A 27,834-nucleotide genomic window follows, 5' to 3' on the forward strand; every position below is an offset into this window, starting at 1 on the left:
CAGAGAGAGACGCCCCATACACTGGCTGTGCCCCAGCCCTGGCCCGGGGGAATAGGCGGCAGCCCACCCACAGGGCGAGGGGGGGGCGCAGCTGAAAGGGGTTGTGGGGGAGGGCGGCCCCTGGCTGGGGTCAAAGGGCGAGCGCCCCGCGCGTGCGCAGTCAGCGGCAGCGACGCGCCGGGGGTGGGCAGCGGGTAGGTGAAGGAGGCCGGGCGAGGAGACGAGGGGGGCTGGGAGGGCTCCACCTTGGCGAGTCCAGCCGTGGAGGCGTATCTTGTGTGAGTGAGTGTGAGTGTGTGTGTGTGTGTATAGAGAGACAGCCCCCCGCCCCGCCCCGCCCCGCCCCGCCCATCACCCCCGTCCCTGGGAGCCCGCGGGACCCGGCCGGCGAACTCAACAGGCCCGGCCCGCCGCGGGGCCTGGGGCGGGAGGCGGCGGCGGCCGCCGTCTAGGGCCACACCACCCTGAACGCCCCCGATCTCGTCTGGTCTCGGAAGCTAAGCAGGGTCGGGCCTGGCTAGTGCTTGGATGGGAGACCGCCTGGGAATACCGGGTGCCACAGGCTGCTTCTTTTTTTTTTTTTTTTGCCTCTTGTTCTGTCCCCTTTCTGGGAGCGCGGCGGCGGCCCGGGGTGGGGGTGACCCCAACCCTCAGCGCCCGCCGCGGTGCCTGGAGCCCCAGCCCGCACCGTGGGGCCTCCTCTTGTCCCAAGCCGCGACACCGCCGCCACGCGGCAGCATGCGTGGCATCTGGACTGTCAGGTCTCAGACCAAAGGTCTGCTCTGTGGGAACCGACACGCTGGAGGAAACCTTGAGAGTCTGAGAGGGGAGGGAGTTCCAGAAGAAGGCCAGGATGTCATTTTGAGGGAGTATGTGACCAGAACTCGTCCCGTTGCTTTTGGGGTACTATGGGCTACACGCAGGAATCTTTGGTGGTGGCACCTGATGTTGGGGGATCCGGAGTCACACCCAGACCTGCTCCACAGGCCTCCTTTTACTTTTCTCTTCGGATTCATTATTTTTAAAAAGTGTCTCTTACCTCTATTATTGCATTTCCTTTCCTCTCTCTTTTCAAGCAGATGATGGGAGTACAAGTATTCAGGTGACATGTGTTGCCCGTGCCCCCCTCCCCCCTGTGTTCTTATTCATATACCTCTCATGTTGTTCCAGCGTATTGTGGGGGTACCAATGTTAAGGTCGGGTACGTTGCCCTCTCCAAGCCTCCCCCCTCGGGTCAGAGCTTCAAGTGCGCCCATCCCCCAGTCGGTGCGCACCCACCCCATGCCTAATGGATGTGATTGCCCCTCCCCTCCCCCCACCCGCCCGACACCCACCCGATGAAGGTGATTCCTCTCTGTCCACTTAGGTGTCCATCCGTTCCTACCAGTTTGCTGGTGAGCGCGCTCACGTGGTGCTCGTGTGTCCATTCTTGGGATACTTGGCCTACTGGAACGGGTTCCAGCTCTGGCCAGGAGAACACGAGAGGTGCCCTCTCACCGCTGCTCCTCACAGCCGAATGGCACTCCGTGGTGTCCACGCGCCACATTTTATTAATGCACTCCTGGATGGATGGGCACTCGGGTCGCTTCCACGTCTTTGCGATTGTGAATTGTGCCCTAACTGTAACCCTAACCCTTACCCAGCCCGTCTCCTCTGCCCCTGCCTGACGCACTCCTCCCCGGCCAGGCCCGTCACTGTCCTGGGCCCCCGCCTGACCGGCTCCTCCCCGCCCGGCCTGTCACCGTCCTCTGCCCCTGCCTGACATGCTCCTTCCCGCCCGGCCTCTCACCGTCCTCGGCCCCTGCCTGACCGGCTCCTCCGTCGCCTGGGCCTTCCAAGGGCTTGGTGTGGACGCTGCTTCCAGGAAGCCCTCCAGAAACCCGGCAGCAGGGTGGCCGCAGCAGTCTCCAGCAGCCGTCCCTAAGTCGCGTGAGTGCGGGGGACGTGCCCCCGCTGTGCCCCCGCGGGGGCCCAGCCTGGTGTCTTCCCTGAGGCCCTGCGGCTGCCGGCTGCCGCTCCCCGCAAGGGGAGAGCCGCGGAGGTGGGGACCGCCTCCTCATGGGGACGTACACGCAGCTCTCCACGTCGGATTCCGGGGCTCTCTGTCCTGCCCGAAGGCCCAGCTGGCCTGCGGGTCCTTAGAGTGGCAAAAACATCCGAAAACTGAGACTGAGGGTCCGGTGGGTGTCTGCACTTTTGTGCTGGGCACCCCAGGGAGGCCCGGGGGCTGGCTGGACAACGTGGTCTGCTGGGCGGGGGGGTTGGAGGAGCAACTGATGCCCTTTGCACTTTGGGTAGCAAGAGTCTGAGGTGTCTCTGAGCCCTGTGCCATGTCGGGGGGGGGGCGGGGGGGGCGGGGGGGAGGAGGAGGAGGAGGAGGAGGAGGTGGGAAGGGCCGGGGCCTGCAGTCCTGTTCCCGGGGTGGCACGGCAAGTGGCTTCTTGCACAGGCTGCTTGGCCTGGGCTCCCCGCACCTGGGCCTTTGGAGGACTGGCCCTGTGCTTGCCAACACTTCCTGCAGGGACCCAGAGCTGGGAGGTTGCATCTCTCAGCCCTGGGTCGGGCAGAGCCCCAGCGGGCCATGCCCACCACCTCTCTCAGCACCGGTCCCCCAGAAGGCTCCTTTGGGACCAGGATTCTCTTGCGGTGACTCTTTAAGGTCTGGCCCCTGGATGGAGGGGCACCAGGAGTAGAGGAGCAGGAAGGGGAAGGGGGTGGCCATGCGAGGGGACACTTTGAGGCCAAGTCCCAGCTTCAGCCTGATCCTCCTGGGAACCCCGCTCTGAGACAAGGAGCCGGGCTTCGCATTCCCACAGCAGCCAGTCGTGGGCTGAGGACACCTGGGGCGTTGGGAACTCCCTGGCTTCTCCTTGGTTTAACATCTAGAGCTGCTTGGGAATCGCGCCGCCACACACACCCGAGTGCAGGTGTCTTCCGCACAGACTGCGGGCCTCGCTCTTCTGAAGGCCGCTAGCTCGCCACCCACCCACGGGTGAACCTGGTCAGGGTGCTTTCTCTAAGGGGCAGACTCTTTTCCGGGCGGGCTACCGGTGTCTCTGTTTGCTCGTTTCTTTCTTCCATTTCGGGAAAGTCTTCCTTGCTGGGTGTGGAAATCTCCTATGCCTTCCCTCGCCTATTCTGTCAGCTTTCAAATTCTCTTTCAGTTGCCACCCTCACAGATGGATTAGGAAACTCTTTCCGGTGCACTCATTAGTGAAATGACCTCAATGAAGCTGGAATCCAATATCTAATGGCCGATTTTTAGCGAGTCCACACGCCAGGGTGGTTGGGGGGCAATGCAGCCCCGGCCAGGCCCAGGCCCCTTGGACTGGGCCACAGGAGGACACAGAGGAGGGTCCCGGCCCCCACGAAGCGGTGCCGGCAGTTCTCCACGGGGTTGGGCGTTTTCCAGAGGTAGGAGATGGAGGGGACTGATTTCTTCAGCGCCCCCCAAACCACGCCACCCCACCCCACCCATGGGACACATCCCCAGAGAGAGACGCCCCATACACTGGCTGTGCCCCAGCCCTGGCCCGGGGGAATAGGCGGCAGCCCACCCACAGGGCGAGGGGGGGGCGCAGCTGAAAGGGGTTGTGGGGGAGGGCGGCCCCTGGCTGGGGTCAAAGGGCGAGCGCCCCGCGCGTGCGCAGTCAGCGGCAGCGACGCGCCGGGGGTGGGCAGCGGGTAGGTGAAGGAGGCCGGGCGAGGAGACGAGGGGGGCTGGGAGGGCTCCACCTTGGCGAGTCCAGCCGTGGAGGCGTATCTTGTGTGAGTGAGTGTGAGTGTGTGTGTGTGTGTATAGAGAGACAGCCCCCCGCCCCGCCCCGCCCCGCCCCGCCCATCACCCCCGTCCCTGGGAGCCCGCGGGACCCGGCCGGCGAACTCAACAGGCCCGGCCCGCCGCGGGGCCTGGGGCGGGAGGCGGCGGCGGCCGCCGTCTAGGGCCACACCACCCTGAACGCCCCCGATCTCGTCTGGTCTCGGAAGCTAAGCAGGGTCGGGCCTGGCTAGTGCTTGGATGGGAGACCGCCTGGGAATACCGGGTGCCACAGGCTGCTTCTTTTTTTTTTTTTTTTGCCTCTTGTTCTGTCCCCTTTCTGGGAGCGCGGCGGCGGCCCGGGGTGGGGGTGACCCCAACCCTCAGCGCCCGCCGCGGTGCCTGGAGCCCCAGCCCGCACCGTGGGGCCTCCTCTTGTCCCAAGCCGCGACACCGCCGCCACGCGGCAGCATGCGTGGCATCTGGACTGTCAGGTCTCAGACCAAAGGTCTGCTCTGTGGGAACCGACACGCTGGAGGAAACCTTGAGAGTCTGAGAGGGGAGGGAGTTCCAGAAGAAGGCCAGGATGTCATTTTGAGGGAGTATGTGACCAGAACTCGTCCCGTTGCTTTTGGGGTACTATGGGCTACACGCAGGAATCTTTGGTGGTGGCACCTGATGTTGGGGGATCCGGAGTCACACCCAGACCTGCTCCACAGGCCTCCTTTTACTTTTCTCTTCGGATTCATTATTTTTAAAAAGTGTCTCTTACCTCTATTATTGCATTTCCTTTCCTCTCTCTTTTCAAGCAGATGATGGGAGTACAAGTATTCAGGTGACATGTGTTGCCCGTGCCCCCCTCCCCCCTGTGTTCTTATTCATATACCTCTCATGTTGTTCCAGCGTATTGTGGGGGTACCAATGTTAAGGTCGGGTACGTTGCCCTCTCCAAGCCTCCCCCCTCGGGTCAGAGCTTCAAGTGCGCCCATCCCCCAGTCGGTGCGCACCCACCCCATGCCTAATGGATGTGATTGCCCCTCCCCTCCCCCCACCCGCCCGACACCCACCCGATGAAGGTGATTCCTCTCTGTCCACTTAGGTGTCCATCCGTTCCTACCAGTTTGCTGGTGAGCGCGCTCACGTGGTGCTCGTGTGTCCATTCTTGGGATACTTGGCCTACTGGAACGGGTTCCAGCTCTGGCCAGGAGAACACGAGAGGTGCCCTCTCACCGCTGCTCCTCACAGCCGAATGGCACTCCGTGGTGTCCACGCGCCACATTTTATTAATGCACTCCTGGATGGATGGGCACTCGGGTCGCTTCCACGTCTTTGCGATTGTGAATTGTGCCCTAACTGTAACCCTAACCCTTACCCAGCCCGTCTCCTCTGCCCCTGCCTGACGCACTCCTCCCCGGCCAGGCCCGTCACTGTCCTGGGCCCCCGCCTGACCGGCTCCTCCCCGCCCGGCCTGTCACCGTCCTCTGCCCCTGCCTGACATGCTCCTTCCCGCCCGGCCTCTCACCGTCCTCGGCCCCTGCCTGACCGGCTCCTCCGTCGCCTGGGCCTTCCAAGGGCTTGGTGTGGACGCTGCTTCCAGGAAGCCCTCCAGAAACCCGGCAGCAGGGTGGCCGCAGCAGTCTCCAGCAGCCGTCCCTAAGTCGCGTGAGTGCGGGGGACGTGCCCCCGCTGTGCCCCCGCGGGGGCCCAGCCTGGTGTCTTCCCTGAGGCCCTGCGGCTGCCGGCTGCCGCTCCCCGCAAGGGGAGAGCCGCGGAGGTGGGGACCGCCTCCTCATGGGGACGTACACGCAGCTCTCCACGTCGGATTCCGGGGCTCTCTGTCCTGCCCGAAGGCCCAGCTGGCCTGCGGGTCCTTAGAGTGGCAAAAACATCCGAAAACTGAGACTGAGGGTCCGGTGGGTGTCTGCACTTTTGTGCTGGGCACCCCAGGGAGGCCCGGGGGCTGGCTGGACAACGTGGTCTGCTGGGCGGGGGGGTTGGAGGAGCAACTGATGCCCTTTGCACTTTGGGTAGCAAGAGTCTGAGGTGTCTCTGAGCCCTGTGCCATGTCGGGGGGGGGGCGGGGGGGGCGGGGGGGAGGAGGAGGAGGAGGAGGAGGAGGTGGGAAGGGCCGGGGCCTGCAGTCCTGTTCCCGGGGTGGCACGGCAAGTGGCTTCTTGCACAGGCTGCTTGGCCTGGGCTCCCCGCACCTGGGCCTTTGGAGGACTGGCCCTGTGCTTGCCAACACTTCCTGCAGGGACCCAGAGCTGGGAGGTTGCATCTCTCAGCCCTGGGTCGGGCAGAGCCCCAGCGGGCCATGCCCACCACCTCTCTCAGCACCGGTCCCCCAGAAGGCTCCTTTGGGACCAGGATTCTCTTGCGGTGACTCTTTAAGGTCTGGCCCCTGGATGGAGGGGCACCAGGAGTAGAGGAGCAGGAAGGGGAAGGGGGTGGCCATGCGAGGGGACACTTTGAGGCCAAGTCCCAGCTTCAGCCTGATCCTCCTGGGAACCCCGCTCTGAGACAAGGAGCCGGGCTTCGCATTCCCACAGCAGCCAGTCGTGGGCTGAGGACACCTGGGGCGTTGGGAACTCCCTGGCTTCTCCTTGGTTTAACATCTAGAGCTGCTTGGGAATCGCGCCGCCACACACACCCGAGTGCAGGTGTCTTCCGCACAGACTGCGGGCCTCGCTCTTCTGAAGGCCGCTAGCTCGCCACCCACCCACGGGTGAACCTGGTCAGGGTGCTTTCTCTAAGGGGCAGACTCTTTTCCGGGCGGGCTACCGGTGTCTCTGTTTGCTCGTTTCTTTCTTCCATTTCGGGAAAGGCTTCCTTGCTGGGTGTGGAAATCTCCTATGCCTTCCCTCGCCTATTCTGTCAGCTTTCAAATTCTCTTTCAGTTGCCACCCTCACAGATGGATTAGGAAACTCTTTCCGGTGCACTCATTAGTGAAATGACCTCAATGAAGCTGGAATCCAATATCTAATGGCCGATTTTTAGCGAGTCCACACGCCAGGGTGGTTGGGGGGCAATGCAGCCCCGGCCAGGCCCAGGCCCCTTGGACTGGGCCACAGGAGGACACAGAGGAGGGTCCCGGCCCCCACGAAGCGGTGCCGGCAGTTCTCCACGGGGTTGGGCGTTTTCCAGAGGTAGGAGATGGAGGGGACTGATTTCTTCAGCGCCCCCCAAACCACGCCACCCCACCCCACCCATGGGACACATCCCCAGAGAGAGACGCCCCATACACTGGCTGTGCCCCAGCCCTGGCCCGGGGGAATAGGCGGCAGCCCACCCACAGGGCGAGGGGGGGGCGCAGCTGAAAGGGGTTGTGGGGGAGGGCGGCCCCTGGCTGGGGTCAAAGGGCGAGCGCCCCGCGCGTGCGCAGTCAGCGGCAGCGACGCGCCGGGGGTGGGCAGCGGGTAGGTGAAGGAGGCCGGGCGAGGAGACGAGGGGGGCTGGGAGGGCTCCACCTTGGCGAGTCCAGCCGTGGAGGCGTATCTTGTGTGAGTGAGTGTGAGTGTGTGTGTGTGTGTATAGAGAGACAGCCCCCCGCCCCGCCCCGCCCCGCCCCGCCCATCACCCCCGTCCCTGGGAGCCCGCGGGACCCGGCCGGCGAACTCAACAGGCCCGGCCCGCCGCGGGGCCTGGGGCGGGAGGCGGCGGCGGCCGCCGTCTAGGGCCACACCACCCTGAACGCCCCCGATCTCGTCTGGTCTCGGAAGCTAAGCAGGGTCGGGCCTGGCTAGTGCTTGGATGGGAGACCGCCTGGGAATACCGGGTGCCACAGGCTGCTTCTTTTTTTTTTTTTTTTGCCTCTTGTTCTGTCCCCTTTCTGGGAGCGCGGCGGCGGCCCGGGGTGGGGGTGACCCCAACCCTCAGCGCCCGCCGCGGTGCCTGGAGCCCCAGCCCGCACCGTGGGGCCTCCTCTTGTCCCAAGCCGCGACACCGCCGCCACGCGGCAGCATGCGTGGCATCTGGACTGTCAGGTCTCAGACCAAAGGTCTGCTCTGTGGGAACCGACACGCTGGAGGAAACCTTGAGAGTCTGAGAGGGGAGGGAGTTCCAGAAGAAGGCCAGGATGTCATTTTGAGGGAGTATGTGACCAGAACTCGTCCCGTTGCTTTTGGGGTACTATGGGCTACACGCAGGAATCTTTGGTGGTGGCACCTGATGTTGGGGGATCCGGAGTCACACCCAGACCTGCTCCACAGGCCTCCTTTTACTTTTCTCTTCGGATTCATTATTTTTAAAAAGTGTCTCTTACCTCTATTATTGCATTTCCTTTCCTCTCTCTTTTCAAGCAGATGATGGGAGTACAAGTATTCAGGTGACATGTGTTGCCCGTGCCCCCCTCCCCCCTGTGTTCTTATTCATATACCTCTCATGTTGTTCCAGCGTATTGTGGGGGTACCAATGTTAAGGTCGGGTACGTTGCCCTCTCCAAGCCTCCCCCCTCGGGTCAGAGCTTCAAGTGCGCCCATCCCCCAGTCGGTGCGCACCCACCCCATGCCTAATGGATGTGTATGCCCCTCCCCTCCCCCCACCCGCCCGACACCCACCCGATGAAGGTGATTCCTCTCTGTCCACTTAGGTGTCCATCCGTTCCTACCAGTTTGCTGGTGAGCGCGCTCACGTGGTGCTCGTGTGTCCATTCTTGGGATACTTGGCCTACTGGAACGGGTTCCAGCTCTGGCCAGGAGAACACGAGAGGTGCCCTCTCACCGCTGCTCCTCACAGCCGAATGGCACTCCGTGGTGTCCACGCGCCACATTTTATTAATGCACTCCTGGATGGATGGGCACTCGGGTCGCTTCCACGTCTTTGCGATTGTGAATTGTGCCCTAACTGTCACCCTAACCCTTACCCAGCCCGTCTCCTCTGCCCCTGCCTGACGCACTCCTCCCCGGCCAGGCCCGTCACTGTCCTGGGCCCCCGCCTGACCGGCTCCTCCCCGCCCGGCCTGTCACCGTCCTCTGCCCCTGCCTGACATGCTCCTTCCCGCCCGGCCTCTCACCGTCCTCGGCCCCTGCCTGACCGGCTCCTCCGTCGCCTGGGCCTTCCAAGGGCTTGGTGTGGACGCTGCTTCCAGGAAGCCCTCCAGAAACCCGGCAGCAGGGTGGCCGCAGCAGTCTCCAGCAGCCGTCCCTAAGTCGCGTGAGTGCGGGGGACGTGCCCCCGCTGTGCCCCCGCGGGGGCCCAGCCTGGTGTCTTCCCTGAGGCCCTGCGGCTGCCGGCTGCCGCTCCCCGCAAGGGGAGAGCCGCGGAGGTGGGGACCGCCTCCTCATGGGGACGTACACGCAGCTCTCCACGTCGGATTCCGGGGCTCTCTGTCCTGCCCGAAGGCCCAGCTGGCCTGCGGGTCCTTAGAGTGGCAAAAACATCCGAAAACTGAGACTGAGGGTCCGGTGGGTGTCTGCACTTTTGTGCTGGGCACCCCAGGGAGGCCCGGGGGCTGGCTGGACAACGTGGTCTGCTGGGCGGGGGGGTTGGAGGAGCAACTGATGCCCTTTGCACTTTGGGTAGCAAGAGTCTGAGGTGTCTCTGAGCCCTGTGCCATGTCGGGGGGGGGCGGGGGGTGCGGGGGGGAGGAGGAGGAGGAGGAGGAGGAGGTGGGAAGGGCCGGGGCCTGCAGTCCTGTTCCCGGGGTGGCACGGCAAGTGGCTTCTTGCACAGGCTGCTTGGCCTGGGCTCCCCGCACCTGGGCCTTTGGAGGACTGGCCCTGTGCTTGCCAACACTTCCTGCAGGGACCCAGAGCTGGGAGGTTGCATCTCTCAGCCCTGGGTCGGGCAGAGCCCCAGCGGGCCATGCCCACCACCTCTCTCAGCACCGGTCCCCCAGAAGGCTCCTTTGGGACCAGGATTCTCTTGCGGTGACTCTTTAAGGTCTGGCCCCTGGATGGAGGGGCACCAGGAGTAGAGGAGCAGGAAGGGGAAGGGGGTGGCCATGCGAGGGGACACTTTGAGGCCAAGTCCCAGCTTCAGCCTGATCCTCCTGGGAACCCCGCTCTGAGACAAGGAGCCGGGCTTCGCATTCCCACAGCAGCCAGTCGTGGGCTGAGGACACCTGGGGCGTTGGGAACTCCCTGGCTTCTCCTTGGTTTAACATCTAGAGCTGCTTGGGAATCGCGCCGCCACACACACCCGAGTGCAGGTGTCTTCCGCACAGACTGCGGGCCTCGCTCTTCTGAAGGCCGCTAGCTCGCCACCCACCCACGGGTGAACCTGGTCAGGGTGCTTTCTCTAAGGGGCAGACTCTTTTCCGGGCGGGCTACCGGTGTCTCTGTTTGCTCGTTTCTTTCTTCCATTTCGGGAAAGTCTTCCTTGCTGGGTGTGGAAATCTCCTATGCCTTCCCTCGCCTATTCTGTCAGCTTGAAAATTCTCTTTCAGTTGCCACCCTCACAGATGGATTAGGAAACTCTTTCCGGTGCACTCATTAGTGAAATGACCTCAATGAAGCTGGAATCCAATATCTAATGGCCGATTTTTAGCGAGTCCACACGCCAGGGTGGTTGGGGGGCAATGCAGCCCCGGCCAGGCCCAGGCCCCTTGGACTGGGCCACAGGAGGACACAGAGGAGGGTCCCGGCCCCCACGAAGCGGTGCCGGCAGTTCTCCACGGGGTTGGGCGTTTTCCAGAGGTAGGAGATGGAGGGGACTGATTTCTTCAGCGCCCCCCAAACCACGCCACCCCACCCCACCCATGGGACACATCCCCAGAGAGAGACGCCCCATACACTGGCTGTGCCCCAGCCCTGGCCCGGGGGAATAGGCGGCAGCCCACCCACAGGGCGAGGGGGGGGCGCAGCTGAAAGGGGTTGTGGGGGAGGGCGGCCCCTGGCTGGGGTCAAAGGGCGAGCGCCCCGCGCGTGCGCAGTCAGCGGCAGCGACGCGCCGGGGGTGGGCAGCGGGTAGGTGAAGGAGGCCGGGCGAGGAGACGAGGGGGGCTGGGAGGGCTCCACCTTGGCGAGTCCAGCCGTGGAGGCGTATCTTGTGTGAGTGAGTGTGAGTGTGTGTGTGTGTGTATAGAGAGACAGCCCCCCGCCCCGCCCCGCCCCGCCCCGCCCATCACCCCCGTCCCTGGGAGCCCGCGGGACCCGGCCGGCGAACTCAACAGGCCCGGCCCGCCGCGGGGCCTGGGGCGGGAGGCGGCGGCGGCCGCCGTCTAGGGCCACACCACCCTGAACGCCCCGATCTCGTCTGGTCTCGGAAGCTAAGCAGGGTCGGGCCTGGCTAGTGCTTGGATGGGAGACCGCCTGGGAATACCGGGTGCCACAGGCTGCTTCTTTTTTTTTTTTTTTTGCCTCTTGTTCTGTCCCCTTTCTGGGAGCGCGGCGGCGGCCCGGGGTGGGGGTGACCCCAACCCTCAGCGCCCGCCGCGGTGCCTGGAGCCCCAGCCCGCACCGTGGGGCCTCCTCTTGTCCCAAGCCGCGACACCGCCGCCACGCGGCAGCATGCGTGGCATCTGGACTGTCAGGTCTCAGACCAAAGGTCTGCTCTGTGGGAACCGACACGCTGGAGGAAACCTTGAGAGTCTGAGAGGGGAGGGAGTTCCAGAAGAAGGCCAGGATGTCATTTTGAGGGAGTATGTGACCAGAACTCGTCCCGTTGCTTTTGGGGTACTATGGGCTACACGCAGGAATCTTTGGTGGTGGCACCTGATGTTGGGGGATCCGGAGTCACACCCAGACCTGCTCCACAGGCCTCCTTTTACTTTTCTCTTCGGATTCATTATTTTTAAAAAGTGTCTCTTACCTCTATTATTGCATTTCCTTTCCTCTCTCTTTTCAAGCAGATGATGGGAGTACAAGTATTCAGGTGACATGTGTTGCCCGTGCCCCCCTCCCCCCTGTGTTCTTATTCATATACCTCTCATGTTGTTCCAGCGTATTGTGGGGGTACCAATGTTAAGGTCGGGTACGTTGCCCTCTCCAAGCCTCCCCCCTCGGGTCAGAGCTTCAAGTGCGCCCATCCCCCAGTCGGTGCGCACCCACCCCATGCCTAATGGATGTGTATGCCCCTCCCCTCCCCCCACCCGCCCGACACCCACCCGATGAAGGTGATTCCTCTCTGTCCACTTAGGTGTCCATCCGTTCCTACCAGTTTGCTGGTGAGCGCGCTCACGTGGTGCTCGTGTGTCCATTCTTGGGATACTTGGCCTACTGGAACGGGTTCCAGCTCTGGCCAGGAGAACACGAGAGGTGCCCTCTCACCGCTGCTCCTCACAGCCGAATGGCACTCCGTGGTGTCCACGCGCCACATTTTATTAATGCACTCCTGGATGGATGGGCACTCGGGTCGCTTCCACGTCTTTGCGATTGTGAATTGTGCCCTAACTGTAACCCTAACCCTTACCCAGCCCGTCTCCTCTGCCCCTGCCTGACGCACTCCTCCCCGGCCAGGCCCGTCACTGTCCTGGGCCCCCGCCTGACCGGCTCCTCCCCGCCCGGCCTGTCACCGTCCTCTGCCCCTGCCTGACATGCTCCTTCCCGCCCGGCCTCTCACCGTCCTCGGCCCCTGCCTGACCGGCTCCTCCGTCGCCTGGGCCTTCCAAGGGCTTGGTGTGGACGCTGCTTCCAGGAAGCCCTCCAGAAACCCGGCAGCAGGGTGGCCGCAGCAGTCTCCAGCAGCCGTCCCTAAGTCGCGTGAGTGCGGGGGACGTGCCCCCGCTGTGCCCCCGCGGGGGCCCAGCCTGGTGTCTTCCCTGAGGCCCTGCGGCTGCCGGCTGCCGCTCCCCGCAAGGGGAGAGCCGCGGAGGTGGGGACCGCCTCCTCATGGGGACGTACACGCAGCTCTCCACGTCGGATTCCGGGGCTCTCTGTCCTGCCCGAAGGCCCAGCTGGCCTGCGGGTCCTTAGAGTGGCAAAAACATCCGAAAACTGAGATTGAGGGTCCGGTGGGTGTCTGCACTTTTGTGCTGGGCACCCCAGGGAGGCCCGGGGGCTGGCTGGACAACGTGGTCTGCTGGGCGGGGGGGTTGGAGGAGCAACTGATGCCCTTTGCACTTTGGGTAGCAAGAGTCTGAGGTGTCTCTGAGCCCTGTGCCATGTCGGGGGGGGGGGCGGGGGGGGCGGGGGGGAGGAGGAGGAGGAGGAGGAGGAGGTGGGAAGGGCCGGGGCCTGCAGTCCTGTTCCCGGGGTGGCACGGCAAGTGGCTTCTTGCACAGGCTGCTTGGCCTGGGCTCCCCGCACCTGGGCCTTTGGAGGACTGGCCCTGTGCTTGCCAACACTTCCTGCAGGGACCCAGAGCTGGGAGGTTGCATCTCTCAGCCCTGGGTCGGGCAGAGCCCCAGCGGGCCATGCCCACCACCTCTCTCAGCACCGGTCCCCCAGAAGGCTCCTTTGGGACCAGGATTCTCTTGCGGTGACTCTTTAAGGTCTGGCCCCTGGATGGAGGGGCACCAGGAGTAGAGGAGCAGGAAGGGGAAGGGGGTGGCCATGCGAGGGGACACTTTGAGGCCAAGTCCCAGCTTCAGCCTGATCCTCCTGGGAACCCCGCTCTGAGACAAGGAGCCGGGCTTCGCATTCCCACAGCAGCCAGTCGTGGGCTGAGGACACCTGGGGCGTTGGGAACTCCCTGGCTTCTCCTTGGTTTAACATCTAGAGCTGCTTGGGAATCGCGCCGCCACACACACCCGAGTGCAGGTGTCTTCCGCACAGACTGCGGGCCTCGCTCTTCTGAAGGCCGCTAGCTCGCCACCCACCCACGGGTGAACCTGGTCAGGGTGCTTTCTCTAAGGGGCAGACTCTTTTCCGGGCGGGCTACCGGTGTCTCTGTTTGCTCGTTTCTTTCTTCCATTTCGGGAAAGGCTTCCTTGCTGGGTGTGGAAATCTCCTATGCCTTCCCTCGCCTATTCTGTCAGCTTTCAAATTCTCTTTCAGTTGCCACCCTCACAGATGGATTAGGAAACTCTTTCCGGTGCACTCATTAGTGAAATGACCTCAATGAAGCTGGAATCCAATATCTAATGGCCGATTTTTAGCGAGTCCACACGCCAGGGTGGTTGGGGGGCAATGCAGCCCCGGCCAGGCCCAGGCCCCTTGGACTGGGCCACAGGAGGACACAGAGGAGGGTCCCGGCCCCCACGAAGCGGTGCCGGCAGTTCTCCACGGGGTTGGGCGTTTTCCAGAGGTAGGAGATGGAGGGGACTGATTTCTTCAGCGCCCCCCAAACCACGCCACCCCACCCCACCCATGGGACACATCCCCAGAGAGAGACGCCCCATACACTGGCTGTGCCCCAGCCCTGGCCCGGGGGAATAGGCGGCAGCCCACCCACAGGGCGAGGGGGGGGCGCAGCTGAAAGGGGTTGTGGGGGAGGGCGGCCCCTGGCTGGGGTCAAAGGGCGAGCGCCCCGCGCGTGCGCAGTCAGCGGCAGCGACGCGCCGGGGGTGGGCAGCGGGTAGGTGAAGGAGGCCGGGCGAGGAGACGAGGGGGGCTGGGAGGGCTCCACCTTGGCGAGTCCAGCCGTGGAGGCGTATCTTGTGTGAGTGAGTGTGAGTGTGTGTGTGTGTGTATAGAGAGACAGCCCCCCGCCCCGCCCCGCCCCGCCCCGCCCATCACCCCCGTCCCTGGGAGCCCGCGGGACCCGGCCGGCGAACTCAACAGGCCCGGCCCGCCGCGGGGCCTGGGGCGGGAGGCGGCGGCGGCCGCCGTCTAGGGCCACACCACCCTGAACGCCCCCGATCTCGTCTGGTCTCGGAAGCTAAGCAGGGTCGGGCCTGGCTAGTGCTTGGATGGGAGACCGCCTGGGAATACCGGGTGCCACAGGCTGCTTCTTTTTTTTTTTTTTTTGCCTCTTGTTCTGTCCCCTTTCTGGGAGCGCGGCGGCGGCCCGGGGTGGGGGTGACCCCAACCCTCAGCGCCCGCCGCGGTGCCTGGAGCCCCAGCCCGCACCGTGGGGCCTCCTCTTGTCCCAAGCCGCGACACCGCCGCCACGCGGCAGCATGCGTGGCATCTGGACTGTCAGGTCTCAGACCAAAGGTCTGCTCTGTGGGAACCGACACGCTGGAGGAAACCTTGAGAGTCTGAGAGGGGAGGGAGTTCCAGAAGAAGGCCAGGATGTCATTTTGAGGGAGTATGTGACCAGAACTCGTCCCGTTGCTTTTGGGGTACTATGGGCTACACGCAGGAATCTTTGGTGGTGGCACCTGATGTTGGGGGATCCGGAGTCACACCCAGACCTGCTCCACAGGCCTCCTTTTACTTTTCTCTTCGGATTCATTATTTTTAAAAAGTGTCTCTTACCTCTATTATTGCATTTCCTTTCCTCTCTCTTTTCAAGCAGATGATGGGAGTACAAGTATTCAGGTGACATGTGTTGCCCGTGCCCCCCTCCCCCCTGTGTTCTTATTCATATACCTCTCATGTTGTTCCAGCGTATTGTGGGGGTACCAATGTTAAGGTCGGGTACGTTGCCCTCTCCAAGCCTCCCCCCTCGGGTCAGAGCTTCAAGTGCGCCCATCCCCCAGTCGGTGCGCACCCACCCCATGCCTAATGGATGTGTATGCCCCTCCCCTCCCCCCACCCGCCCGACACCCACCCGATGAAGGTGATTCCTCTCTGTCCACTTAGGTGTCCATCCGTTCCTACCAGTTTGCTGGTGAGCGCGCTCACGTGGTGCTCGTGTGTCCATTCTTGGGATACTTGGCCTACTGGAACGGGTTCCAGCTCTGGCCAGGAGAACACGAGAGGTGCCCTCTCACCGCTGCTCCTCACAGCCGAATGGCACTCCGTGGTGTCCACGCGCCACATTTTATTAATGCACTCCTGGATGGATGGGCACTCGGGTCGCTTCCACGTCTTTGCGATTGTGAATTGTGCCCTAACTGTCACCCTAACCCTTACCCAGCCCGTCTCCTCTGCCCCTGCCTGACGCACTCCTCCCCGGCCAGGCCCGTCACTGTCCTGGGCCCCCGCCTGACCGGCTCCTCCCCGCCCGGCCTGTCACCGTCCTCTGCCCCTGCCTGACATGCTCCTTCCCGCCCGGCCTCTCACCGTCCTCGGCCCCTGCCTGACCGGCTCCTCCGTCGCCTGGGCCTTCCAAGGGCTTGGTGTGGACGCTGCTTCCAGGAAGCCCTCCAGAAACCCGGCAGCAGGGTGGCCGCAGCAGTCTCCAGCAGCCGTCCCTAAGTCGCGTGAGTGCGGGGGACGTGCCCCCGCTGTGCCCCCGCGGGGGCCCAGCCTGGTGTCTTCCCTGAGGCCCTGCGGCTGCCGGCTGCCGCTCCCCGCAAGGGGAGAGCCGCGGAGGTGGGGACCGCCTCCTCATGGGGACGTACACGCAGCTCTCCACGTCGGATTCCGGGGCTCTCTGTCCTGCCCGAAGGCCCAGCTGGCCTGCGGGTCCTTAGAGTGGCAAAAACATCCGAAAACTGAGACTGAGGGTCCGGTGGGTGTCTGCACTTTTGTGCTGGGCACCCCAGGGAGGCCCGGGGGCTGGCTGGACAACGTGGTCTGCTGGGCGGGGGGGTTGGAGGAGCAACTGATGCCCTTTGCACTTTGGGTAGCAAGAGTCTGAGGTGTCTCTGAGCCCTGTGCCATGTCGGGGGGGGGCGGGGGGTGCGGGGGGGAGGAGGAGGAGGAGGAGGAGGAGGTGGGAAGGGCCGGGGCCTGCAGTCCTGTTCCCGGGGTGGCACGGCAAGTGGCTTCTTGCACAGGCTGCTTGGCCTGGGCTCCCCGCACCTGGGCCTTTGGAGGACTGGCCCTGTGCTTGCCAACACTTCCTGCAGGGACCCAGAGCTGGGAGGTTGCATCTCTCAGCCCTGGGTCGGGCAGAGCCCCAGCGGGCCATGCCCACCACCTCTCTCAGCACCGGTCCCCCAGAAGGCTCCTTTGGGACCAGGATTCTCTTGCGGTGACTCTTTAAGGTCTGGCCCCTGGATGGAGGGGCACCAGGAGTAGAGGAGCAGGAAGGGGAAGGGGGTGGCCATGCGAGGGGACACTTTGAGGCCAAGTCCCAGCTTCAGCCTGATCCTCCTGGGAACCCCGCTCTGAGACAAGGAGCCGGGCTTCGCATTCCCACAGCAGCCAGTCGTGGGCTGAGGACACCTGGGGCGTTGGGAACTCCCTGGCTTCTCCTTGGTTTAACATCTAGAGCTGCTTGGGAATCGCGCCGCCACACACACCCGAGTGCAGGTGTCTTCCGCACAGACTGCGGGCCTCGCTCTTCTGAAGGCCGCTAGCTCGCCACCCACCCACGGGTGAACCTGGTCAGGGTGCTTTCTCTAAGGGGCAGACTCTTTTCCGGGCGGGCTACCGGTGTCTCTGTTTGCTCGTTTCTTTCTTCCATTTCGGGAAAGTCTTCCTTGCTGGGTGTGGAAATCTCCTATGCCTTCCCTCGCCTATTCTGTCAGCTTGAAAATTCTCTTTCAGTTGCCACCCTCACAGATGGATTAGGAAACTCTTTCCGGTGCACTCATTAGTGAAATGACCTCAATGAAGCTGGAATCCAATATCTAATGGCCGATTTTTAGCGAGTCCACACGCCAGGGTGGTTGGGGGGCAATGCAGCCCCGGCCAGGCCCAGGCCCCTTGGACTGGGCCACAGGAGGACACAGAGGAGGGTCCCGGCCCCCACGAAGCGGTGCCGGCAGTTCTCCACGGGGTTGGGCGTTTTCCAGAGGTAGGAGATGGAGGGGACTGATTTCTTCAGCGCCCCCCAAACCACGCCACCCCACCCCACCCATGGGACACATCCCCAGAGAGAGACGCCCCATACACTGGCTGTGCCCCAGCCCTGGCCCGGGGGAATAGGCGGCAGCCCACCCACAGGGCGAGGGGGGGGCGCAGCTGAAAGGGGTTGTGGGGGAGGGCGGCCCCTGGCTGGGGTCAAAGGGCGAGCGCCCCGCGCGTGCGCAGTCAGCGGCAGCGACGCGCCGGGGGTGGGCAGCGGGTAGGTGAAGGAGGCCGGGCGAGGAGACGAGGGGGGCTGGGAGGGCTCCACCTTGGCGAGTCCAGCCGTGGAGGCGTATCTTGTGTGAGTGAGTGTGAGTGTGTGTGTGTGTGTATAGAGAGACAGCCCCCCGCCCCGCCCCGCCCCGCCCCGCCCATCACCCCCGTCCCTGGGAGCCCGCGGGACCCGGCCGGCGAACTCAACAGGCCCGGCCCGCCGCGGGGCCTGGGGCGGGAGGCGGCGGCGGCCGCCGTCTAGGGCCACACCACCCTGAACGCCCCGATCTCGTCTGGTCTCGGAAGCTAAGCAGGGTCGGGCCTGGCTAGTGCTTGGATGGGAGACCGCCTGGGAATACCGGGTGCCACAGGCTGCTTCTTTTTTTTTTTTTTTTGCCTCTTGTTCTGTCCCCTTTCTGGGAGCGCGGCGGCGGCCCGGGGTGGGGGTGACCCCAACCCTCAGCGCCCGCCGCGGTGCCTGGAGCCCCAGCCCGCACCGTGGGGCCTCCTCTTGTCCCAAGCCGCGACACCGCCGCCACGCGGCAGCATGCGTGGCATCTGGACTGTCAGGTCTCAGACCAAAGGTCTGCTCTGTGGGAACCGACACGCTGGAGGAAACCTTGAGAGTCTGAGAGGGGAGGGAGTTCCAGAAGAAGGCCAGGATGTCATTTTGAGGGAGTATGTGACCAGAACTCGTCCCGTTGCTTTTGGGGTACTATGGGCTACACGCAGGAATCTTTGGTGGTGGCACCTGATGTTGGGGGATCCGGAGTCACACCCAGACCTGCTCCACAGGCCTCCTTTTACTTTTCTCTTCGGATTCATTATTTTTAAAAAGTGTCTCTTACCTCTATTATTGCATTTCCTTTCCTCTCTCTTTTCAAGCAGATGATGGGAGTACAAGTATTCAGGTGACATGTGTTGCCCGTGCCCCCCTCCCCCCTGTGTTCTTATTCATATACCTCTCATGTTGTTCCAGCGTATTGTGGGGGTACCAATGTTAAGGTCGGGTACGTTGCCCTCTCCAAGCCTCCCCCCTCGGGTCAGAGCTTCAAGTGCGCCCATCCCCCAGTCGGTGCGCACCCACCCCATGCCTAATGGATGTGTATGCCCCTCCCCTCCCCCCACCCGCCCGACACCCACCCGATGAAGGTGATTCCTCTCTGTCCACTTAGGTGTCCATCCGTTCCTACCAGTTTGCTGGTGAGCGCGCTCACGTGGTGCTCGTGTGTCCATTCTTGGGATACTTGGCCTACTGGAACGGGTTCCAGCTCTGGCCAGGAGAACACGAGAGGTGCCCTCTCACCGCTGCTCCTCACAGCCGAATGGCACTCCGTGGTGTCCACGCGCCACATTTTATTAATGCACTCCTGGATGGATGGGCACTCGGGTCGCTTCCACGTCTTTGCGATTGTGAATTGTGCCCTAACTGTAACCCTAACCCTTACCCAGCCCGTCTCCTCTGCCCCTGCCTGACGCACTCCTCCCCGGCCAGGCCCGTCACTGTCCTGGGCCCCCGCCTGACCGGCTCCTCCCCGCCCGGCCTGTCACCGTCCTCTGCCCCTGCCTGACATGCTCCTTCCCGCCCGGCCTCTCACCGTCCTCGGCCCCTGCCTGACCGGCTCCTCCGTCGCCTGGGCCTTCCAAGGGCTTGGTGTGGACGCTGCTTCCAGGAAGCCCTCCAGAAACCCGGCAGCAGGGTGGCCGCAGCAGTCTCCAGCAGCCGTCCCTAAGTCGCGTGAGTGCGGGGGACGTGCCCCCGCTGTGCCCCCGCGGGGGCCCAGCCTGGTGTCTTCCCTGAGGCCCTGCGGCTGCCGGCTGCCGCTCCCCGCAAGGGGAGAGCCGCGGAGGTGGGGACCGCCTCCTCATGGGGACGTACACGCAGCTCTCCACGTCGGATTCCGGGGCTCTCTGTCCTGCCCGAAGGCCCAGCTGGCCTGCGGGTCCTTAGAGTGGCAAAAACATCCGAAAACTGAGACTGAGGGTCCGGTGGGTGTCTGCACTTTTGTGCTGGGCACCCCAGGGAGGCCCGGGGGCTGGCTGGACAACGTGGTCTGCTGGGCGGGGGGGTTGGAGGAGCAACTGATGCCCTTTGCACTTTGGGTAGCAAGAGTCTGAGGTGTCTCTGAGCCCTGTGCCATGTCGGGGGGGGGCGGGGGGGGCGGGGGGGAGGAGGAGGAGGAGGAGGAGGAGGTGGGAAGGGCCGGGGCCTGCAGTCCTGTTCCCGGGGTGGCACGGCAAGTGGCTTCTTGCACAGGCTGCTTGGCCTGGGCTCCCCGCACCTGGGCCTTTGGAGGACTGGCCCTGTGCTTGCCAACACTTCCTGCAGGGACCCAGAGCTGGGAGGTTGCATCTCTCAGCCCTGGGTCGGGCAGAGCCCCAGCGGGCCATGCCCACCACCTCTCTCAGCACCGGTCCCCCAGAAGGCTCCTTTGGGACCAGGATTCTCTTGCGGTGACTCTTTAAGGTCTGGCCCCTGGATGGAGGGGCACCAGGAGTAGAGGAGCAGGAAGGGGAAGGGGGTGGCCATGCGAGGGGACACTTTGAGGCCAAGTCCCAGCTTCAGCCTGATCCTCCTGGGAACCCCGCTCTGAGACAAGGAGCCGGGCTTCGCATTCCCACAGCAGCCAGTCGTGGGCTGAGGACACCTGGGGCGTTGGGAACTCCCTGGCTTCTCCTTGGTTTAACATCTAGAGCTGCTTGGGAATCGCGCCGCCACACACACCCGAGTGCAGGTGTCTTCCGCACAGACTGCGGGCCTCGCTCTTCTGAAGGCCGCTAGCTCGCCACCCACCCACGGGTGAACCTGGTCAGGGTGCTTTCTCTAAGGGGCAGACTCTTTTCCGGGCGGGCTACCGGTGTCTCTGTTTGCTCGTTTCTTTCTTCCATTTCGGGAAAGTCTTCCTTGCTGGGTGTGGAAATCTCCTATGCCTTCCCTCGCCTATTCTGTCAGCTTTCAAATTCTCTTTCAGTTGCCACCCTCACAGATGGATTAGGAAACTCTTTCCGGTGCACTCATTAGTGAAATGACCTCAATGAAGCTGGAATCCAATATCTAATGGCCGATTTTTAGCGAGTCCACACGCCAGGGTGGTTGGGGGGCAATGCAGCCCCGGCCAGGCCCAGGCCCCTTGGACTGGGCCACAGGAGGACACAGAGGAGGGTCCCGGCCCCCACGAAGCGGTGCCGGCAGTTCTCCACGGGGTTGGGCGTTTTCCAGAGGTAGGAGATGGAGGGGACTGATTTCTTCAGCGCCCCCCAAACCACGCCACCCCACCCCACCCATGGGACACATCCCCAGAGAGAGACGCCCCATACACTGGCTGTGCCCCAGCCCTGGCCCGGGGGAATAGGCGGCAGCCCACCCACAGGGCGAGGGGGGGGCGCAGCTGAAAGGGGTTGTGGGGGAGGGCGGCCCCTGGCTGGGGTCAAAGGGCGAGCGCCCCGCGCGTGCGCAGTCAGCGGCAGCGACGCGCCGGGGGTGGGCAGCGGGTAGGTGAAGGAGGCCGGGCGAGGAGACGAGGGGGGCTGGGAGGGCTCCACCTTGGCGAGTCCAGCCGTGGAGGCGTATCTTGTGTGAGTGAGTGTGAGTGTGTGTGTGTGTGTATAGAGAGACAGCCCCCCGCCCCGCCCCGCCCCGCCCCGCCCATCACCCCCGTCCCTGGGAGCCCGCGGGACCCGGCCGGCGAACTCAACAGGCCCGGCCCGCCGCGGGGCCTGGGGCGGGAGGCGGCGGCGGCCGCCGTCTAGGGCCACACCACCCTGAACGCCCCCGATCTCGTCTGGTCTCGGAAGCTAAGCAGGGTCGGGCCTGGCTAGTGCTTGGATGGGAGACCGCCTGGGAATACCGGGTGCCACAGGCTGCTTCTTTTTTTTTTTTTTTTGCCTCTTGTTCTGTCCCCTTTCTGGGAGCGCGGCGGCGGCCCGGGGTGGGGGTGACCCCAACCCTCAGCGCCCGCCGCGGTGCCTGGAGCCCCAGCCCGCACCGTGGGGCCTCCTCTTGTCCCAAGCCGCGACACCGCCGCCACGCGGCAGCATGCGTGGCATCTGGACTGTCAGGTCTCAGACCAAAGGTCTGCTCTGTGGGAACCGACACGCTGGAGGAAACCTTGAGAGTCTGAGAGGGGAGGGAGTTCCAGAAGAAGGCCAGGATGTCATTTTGAGGGAGTATGTGACCAGAACTCGTCCCGTTGCTTTTGGGGTACTATGGGCTACACGCAGGAATCTTTGGTGGTGGCACCTGATGTTGGGGGATCCGGAGTCACACCCAGACCTGCTCCACAGGCCTCCTTTTACTTTTCTCTTCGGATTCATTATTTTTAAAAAGTGTCTCTTACCTCTATTATTGCATTTCCTTTCCTCTCTCTTTTCAAGCAGATGATGGGAGTACAAGTATTCAGGTGACATGTGTTGCCCGTGCCCCCCTCCCCCCTGTGTTCTTATTCATATACCTCTCATGTTGTTCCAGCGTATTGTGGGGGTACCAATGTTAAGGTCGGGTACGTTGCCCTCTCCAAGCCTCCCCCCTCGGGTCAGAGCTTCAAGTGCGCCCATCCCCCAGTCGGTGCGCACCCACCCCATGCCTAATGGATGTGTATGCCCCTCCCCTCCCCCCACCCGCCCGACACCCACCCGATGAAGGTGATTCCTCTCTGTCCACTTAGGTGTCCATCCGTTCCTACCAGTTTGCTGGTGAGCGCGCTCACGTGGTGCTCGTGTGTCCATTCTTGGGATACTTGGCCTACTGGAACGGGTTCCAGCTCTGGCCAGGAGAACACGAGAGGTGCCCTCTCACCGCTGCTCCTCACAGCCGAATGGCACTCCGTGGTGTCCACGCGCCACATTTTATTAATGCACTCCTGGATGGATGGGCACTCGGGTCGCTTCCACGTCTTTGCGATTGTGAATTGTGCCCTAACTGTAACCCTAACCCTTACCCAGCCCGTCTCCTCTGCCCCTGCCTGACGCACTCCTCCCCGGCCAGGCCCGTCACTGTCCTGGGCCCCCGCCTGACCGGCTCCTCCCCGCCCGGCCTGTCACCGTCCTCTGCCCCTGCCTGACATGCTCCTTCCCGCCCGGCCTCTCACCGTCCTCGGCCCCTGCCTGACCGGCTCCTCCGTCGCCTGGGCCTTCCAAGGGCTTGGTGTGGACGCTGCTTCCAGGAAGCCCTCCAGAAACCCGGCAGCAGGGTGGCCGCAGCAGTCTCCAGCAGCCGTCCCTAAGTCGCGTGAGTGCGGGGGACGTGCCCCCGCTGTGCCCCCGCGGGGGCCCAGCCTGGTGTCTTCCCTGAGGCCCTGCGGCTGCCGGCTGCCGCTCCCCGCAAGGGGAGAGCCGCGGAGGTGGGGACCGCCTCCTCATGGGGACGTACACGCAGCTCTCCACGTCGGATTCCGGGGCTCTCTGTCCTGCCCGAAGGCCCAGCTGGCCTGCGGGTCCTTAGAGTGGCAAAAACATCCGAAAACTGAGATTGAGGGTCCGGTGGGTGTCTGCACTTTTGTGCTGGGCACCCCAGGGAGGCCCGGGGGCTGGCTGGACAACGTGGTCTGCTGGGCGGGGGGGTTGGAGGAGCAACTGATGCCCTTTGCACTTTGGGTAGCAAGAGTCTGAGGTGTCTCTGAGCCCTGTGCCATGTCGGGAGGGGGCGGGGGGTGCGGGGGGGAGGAGGAGGAGGAGGAGGAGGAGGTGGGAAGGGCCGGGGCCTGCAGTCCTGTTCCCGGGGTGGCACGGCAAGTGGCTTCTTGCACAGGCTGCTTGGCCTGGGCTCCCCGCACCTGGGCCTTTGGAGGACTGGCCCTGTGCTTGCCAACACTTCCTGCAGGGACCCAGAGCTGGGAGGTTGCATCTCTCAGCCCTGGGTCGGGCAGAGCCCCAGCGGGCCATGCCCACCACCTCTCTCAGCACCGGTCCCCCAGAAGGCTCCTTTGGGACCAGGATTCTCTTGCGGTGACTCTTTAAGGTCTGGCCCCTGGATGGAGGGGCACCAGGAGTAGAGGAGCAGGAAGGGGAAGGGGGTGGCCATGCGAGGGGACACTTTGAGGCCAAGTCCCAGCTTCAGCCTGATCCTCCTGGGAACCCCGCTCTGAGACAAGGAGCCGGGCTTCGCATTCCCACAGCAGCCAGTCGTGGGCTGAGGACACCTGGGGCGTTGGGAACTCCCTGGCTTCTCCTTGGTTTAACATCTAGAGCTGCTTGGGAATCGCGCCGCCACACACACCCGAGTGCAGGTGTCTTCCGCACAGACTGCGGGCCTCGCTCTTCTGAAGGCCGCTAGCTCGCCACCCACCCACGGGTGAACCTGGTCAGGGTGCTTTCTCTAAGGGGCAGACTCTTTTCCGGGCGGGCTACCGGTGTCTCTGTTTGCTCGTTTCTTTCTTCCATTTCGGGAAAGTCTTCCTTGCTGGGTGTGGAAATCTCCTATGCCTTCCCTCGCCTATTCTGTCAGCTTTCAAATTCTCTTTCAGTTGCCACCCTCACAGATGGATTAGGAAACTCTTTCCGGTGCACTCATTAGTGAAATGACCTCAATGAAGCTGGAATCCAATATCTAATGGCCGATTTTTAGCGAGTCCACACGCCAGGGTGGTTGGGGGGCAATGCAGCCCCGGCCAGGCCCAGGCCCCTTGGACTGGGCCACAGGAGGACACAGAGGAGGGTCCCGGCCCCCACGAAGCGGTGCCGGCAGTTCTCCACGGGGTTGGGCGTTTTCCAGAGGTAGGAGATGGAGGGGACTGATTTCTTCAGCGCCCCCCAAACCACGCCACCCCACCCCACCCATGGGACACATCCCCAGAGAGAGACGCCCCATACACTGGCTGTGCCCCAGCCCTGGCCCGGGGGAATAGGCGGCAGCCCACCCACAGGGCGAGGGGGGGGCGCAGCTGAAAGGGGTTGTGGGGGAGGGCGGCCCCTGGCTGGGGTCAAAGGGCGAGCGCCCCGCGCGTGCGCAGTCAGCGGCAGCGACGCGCCGGGGGTGGGCAGCGGGTAGGTGAAGGAGGCCGGGCGAGGAGACGAGGGGGGCTGGGAGGGCTCCACCTTGGCGAGTCCAGCCGTGGAGGCGTATCTTGTGTGAGTGAGTGTGAGTGTGTGTGTGTGTGTATAGAGAGACAGCCCCCCGCCCCGCCCCGCCCCGCCCCGCCCATCACCCCCGTCCCTGGGAGCCCGCGGGACCCGGCCGGCGAACTCAACAGGCCCGGCCCGCCGCGGGGCCTGGGGCGGGAGGCGGCGGCGGCCGCCGTCTAGGGCCACACCACCCTGAACGCCCCCGATCTCGTCTGGTCTCGGAAGCTAAGCAGGGTCGGGCCTGGCTAGTGCTTGGATGGGAGACCGCCTGGGAATACCGGGTGCCACAGGCTGCTTCTTTTTTTTTTTTTTTTGCCTCTTGTTCTGTCCCCTTTCTGGGAGCGCGGCGGCGGCCCGGGGTGGGGGTGACCCCAACCCTCAGCGCCCGCCGCGGTGCCTGGAGCCCCAGCCCGCACCGTGGGGCCTCCTCTTGTCCCAAGCCGCGACACCGCCGCCACGCGGCAGCATGCGTGGCATCTGGACTGTCAGGTCTCAGACCAAAGGTCTGCTCTGTGGGAACCGACACGCTGGAGGAAACCTTGAGAGTCTGAGAGGGGAGGGAGTTCCAGAAGAAGGCCAGGATGTCATTTTGAGGGAGTATGTGACCAGAACTCGTCCCGTTGCTTTTGGGGTACTATGGGCTACACGCAGGAATCTTTGGTGGTGGCACCTGATGTTGGGGGATCCGGAGTCACACCCAGACCTGCTCCACAGGCCTCCTTTTACTTTTCTCTTCGGATTCATTATTTTTAAAAAGTGTCTCTTACCTCTATTATTGCATTTCCTTTCCTCTCTCTTTTCAAGCAGATGATGGGAGTACAAGTATTCAGGTGACATGTGTTGCCCGTGCCCCCCTCCCCCCTGTGTTCTTATTCATATACCTCTCATGTTGTTCCAGCGTATTGTGGGGGTACCAATGTTAAGGTCGGGTACGTTGCCCTCTCCAAGCCTCCCCCCTCGGGTCAGAGCTTCAAGTGCGCCCATCCCCCAGTCGGTGCGCACCCACCCCATGCCTAATGGATGTGTATGCCCCTCCCCTCCCCCCACCCGCCCGACACCCACCCGATGAAGGTGATTCCTCTCTGTCCACTTAGGTGTCCATCCGTTCCTACCAGTTTGCTGGTGAGCGCGCTCACGTGGTGCTCGTGTGTCCATTCTTGGGATACTTGGCCTACTGGAACGGGTTCCAGCTCTGGCCAGGAGAACACGAGAGGTGCCCTCTCACCGCTGCTCCTCACAGCCGAATGGCACTCCGTGGTGTCCACGCGCCACATTTTATTAATGCACTCCTGGATGGATGGGCACTCGGGTCGCTTCCACGTCTTTGCGATTGTGAATTGTGCCCTAACTGTCACCCTAACCCTTACCCAGCCCGTCTCCTCTGCCCCTGCCTGACGCACTCCTCCCCGGCCAGGCCCGTCACTGTCCTGGGCCCCCGCCTGACCGGCTCCTCCCCGCCCGGCCTGTCACCGTCCTCTGCCCCTGCCTGACATGCTCCTTCCCGCCCGGCCTCTCACCGTCCTCGGCCCCTGCCTGACCGGCTCCTCCGTCGCCTGGGCCTTCCAAGGGCTTGGTGTGGACGCTGCTTCCAGGAAGCCCTCCAGAAACCCGGCAGCAGGGTGGCCGCAGCAGTCTCCAGCAGCCGTCCCTAAGTCGCGTGAGTGCGGGGGACGTGCCCCCGCTGTGCCCCCGCGGGGGCCCAGCCTGGTGTCTTCCCTGAGGCCCTGCGGCTGCCGGCTGCCGCTCCCCGCAAGGGGAGAGCCGCGGAGGTGGGGACCGCCTCCTCATGGGGACGTACACGCAGCTCTCCACGTCGGATTCCGGGGCTCTCTGTCCTGCCCGAAGGCCCAGCTGGCCTGCGGGTCCTTAGAGTGGCAAAAACATCCGAAAACTGAGACTGAGGGTCCGGTGGGTGTCTGCACTTTTGTGCTGGGCACCCCAGGGAGGCCCGGGGGCTGGCTGGACAACGTGGTCTGCTGGGCGGGGGGGTTGGAGGAGCAACTGATGCCCTTTGCACTTTGGGTAGCAAGAGTCTGAGGTGTCTCTGAGCCCTGTGCCATGTCGGGGGGGGGCGGGGGGGGCGGGGGGGAGGAGGAGGAGGAGGAGGAGGAGGTGGGAAGGGCCGGGGCCTGCAGTCCTGTTCCCGGGGTGGCACGGCAAGTGGCTTCTTGCACAGGCTGCTTGGCCTGGGCTCCCCGCACCTGGGCCTTTGGAGGACTGGCCCTGTGCTTGCCAACACTTCCTGCAGGGACCCAGAGCTGGGAGGTTGCATCTCTCAGCCCTGGGTCGGGCAGAGCCCCAGCGGGCCATGCCCACCACCTCTCTCAGCACCGGTCCCCCAGAAGGCTCCTTTGGGACCAGGATTCTCTTGCGGTGACTCTTTAAGGTCTGGCCCCTGGATGGAGGGGCACCAGGAGTAGAGGAGCAGGAAGGGGAAGGGGGTGGCCATGCGAGGGGACACTTTGAGGCCAAGTCCCAGCTTCAGCCTGATCCTCCTGGGAACCCCGCTCTGAGACAAGGAGCCGGGCTTCGCATTCCCACAGCAGCCAGTCGTGGGCTGAGGACACCTGGGGCGTTGGGAACTCCCTGGCTTCTCCTTGGTTTAACATCTAGAGCTGCTTGGGAATCGCGCCGCCACACACACCCGAGTGCAGGTGTCTTCCGCACAGACTGCGGGCCTCGCTCTTCTGAAGGCCGCTAGCTCGCCACCCACCCACGGGTGAACCTGGTCAGGGTGCTTTCTCTAAGGGGCAGACTCTTTTCCGGGCGGGCTACCGGTGTCTCTGTTTGCTCGTTTCTTTCTTCCATTTCGGGAAAGTCTTCCTTGCTGGGTGTGGAAATCTCCTATGCCTTCCCTCGCCTATTCTGTCAGCTTTCAAATTCTCTTTCAGTTGCCACCCTCACAGATGGATTAGGAAACTCTTTCCGGTGCACTCATTAGTGAAATGACCTCAATGAAGCTGGAATCCAATATCTAATGGCCGATTTTTAGCGAGTCCACACGCCAGGGTGGTTGGGGGGCAATGCAGCCCCGGCCAGGCCCAGGCCCCTTGGACTGGGCCACAGGAGGACACAGAGGAGGGTCCCGGCCCCCACGAAGCGGTGCCGGCAGTTCTCCACGGGGTTGGGCGTTTTCC

The 27,834-nt window shown here is 63.7% G+C and overlaps 8 pseudogenes; all 8 read left to right on the forward strand.

The window, feature by feature from the left end:
• Positions 1-446: 446 nt before the first annotated feature.
• Positions 447-565, forward strand: LOC142867211 (uncharacterized; annotated as a pseudogene).
• A 3,371-nt stretch (positions 566-3,936) lies between these two features.
• LOC142867212 (uncharacterized) lies at positions 3,937-4,055 on the forward strand (annotated as a pseudogene).
• Positions 4,056-7,426: 3,371 nt separating this feature from the next.
• LOC142867213 (uncharacterized) lies at positions 7,427-7,545 on the forward strand (annotated as a pseudogene).
• A 3,370-nt stretch (positions 7,546-10,915) lies between these two features.
• On the forward strand, positions 10,916-11,033 carry LOC142867283 (uncharacterized; annotated as a pseudogene).
• Positions 11,034-14,405: 3,372 nt separating this feature from the next.
• On the forward strand, positions 14,406-14,524 carry LOC142867214 (uncharacterized; annotated as a pseudogene).
• A 3,370-nt stretch (positions 14,525-17,894) lies between these two features.
• LOC142867284 (uncharacterized) lies at positions 17,895-18,012 on the forward strand (annotated as a pseudogene).
• Positions 18,013-21,382: 3,370 nt separating this feature from the next.
• Positions 21,383-21,501, forward strand: LOC142867215 (uncharacterized; annotated as a pseudogene).
• Positions 21,502-24,871: 3,370 nt separating this feature from the next.
• LOC142867216 (uncharacterized) lies at positions 24,872-24,990 on the forward strand (annotated as a pseudogene).
• Positions 24,991-27,834: the final 2,844 nt, after the last annotated feature.

This window comes from Microcebus murinus, unplaced genomic scaffold, assembly GCF_040939455.1.
Source record: "Microcebus murinus isolate Inina unplaced genomic scaffold, M.murinus_Inina_mat1.0 scaf014_hap2_Mmur4.0, whole genome shotgun sequence".
In the NCBI taxonomy this organism is placed as follows: Eukaryota; Metazoa; Chordata; class Mammalia; order Primates; family Cheirogaleidae; genus Microcebus; species Microcebus murinus.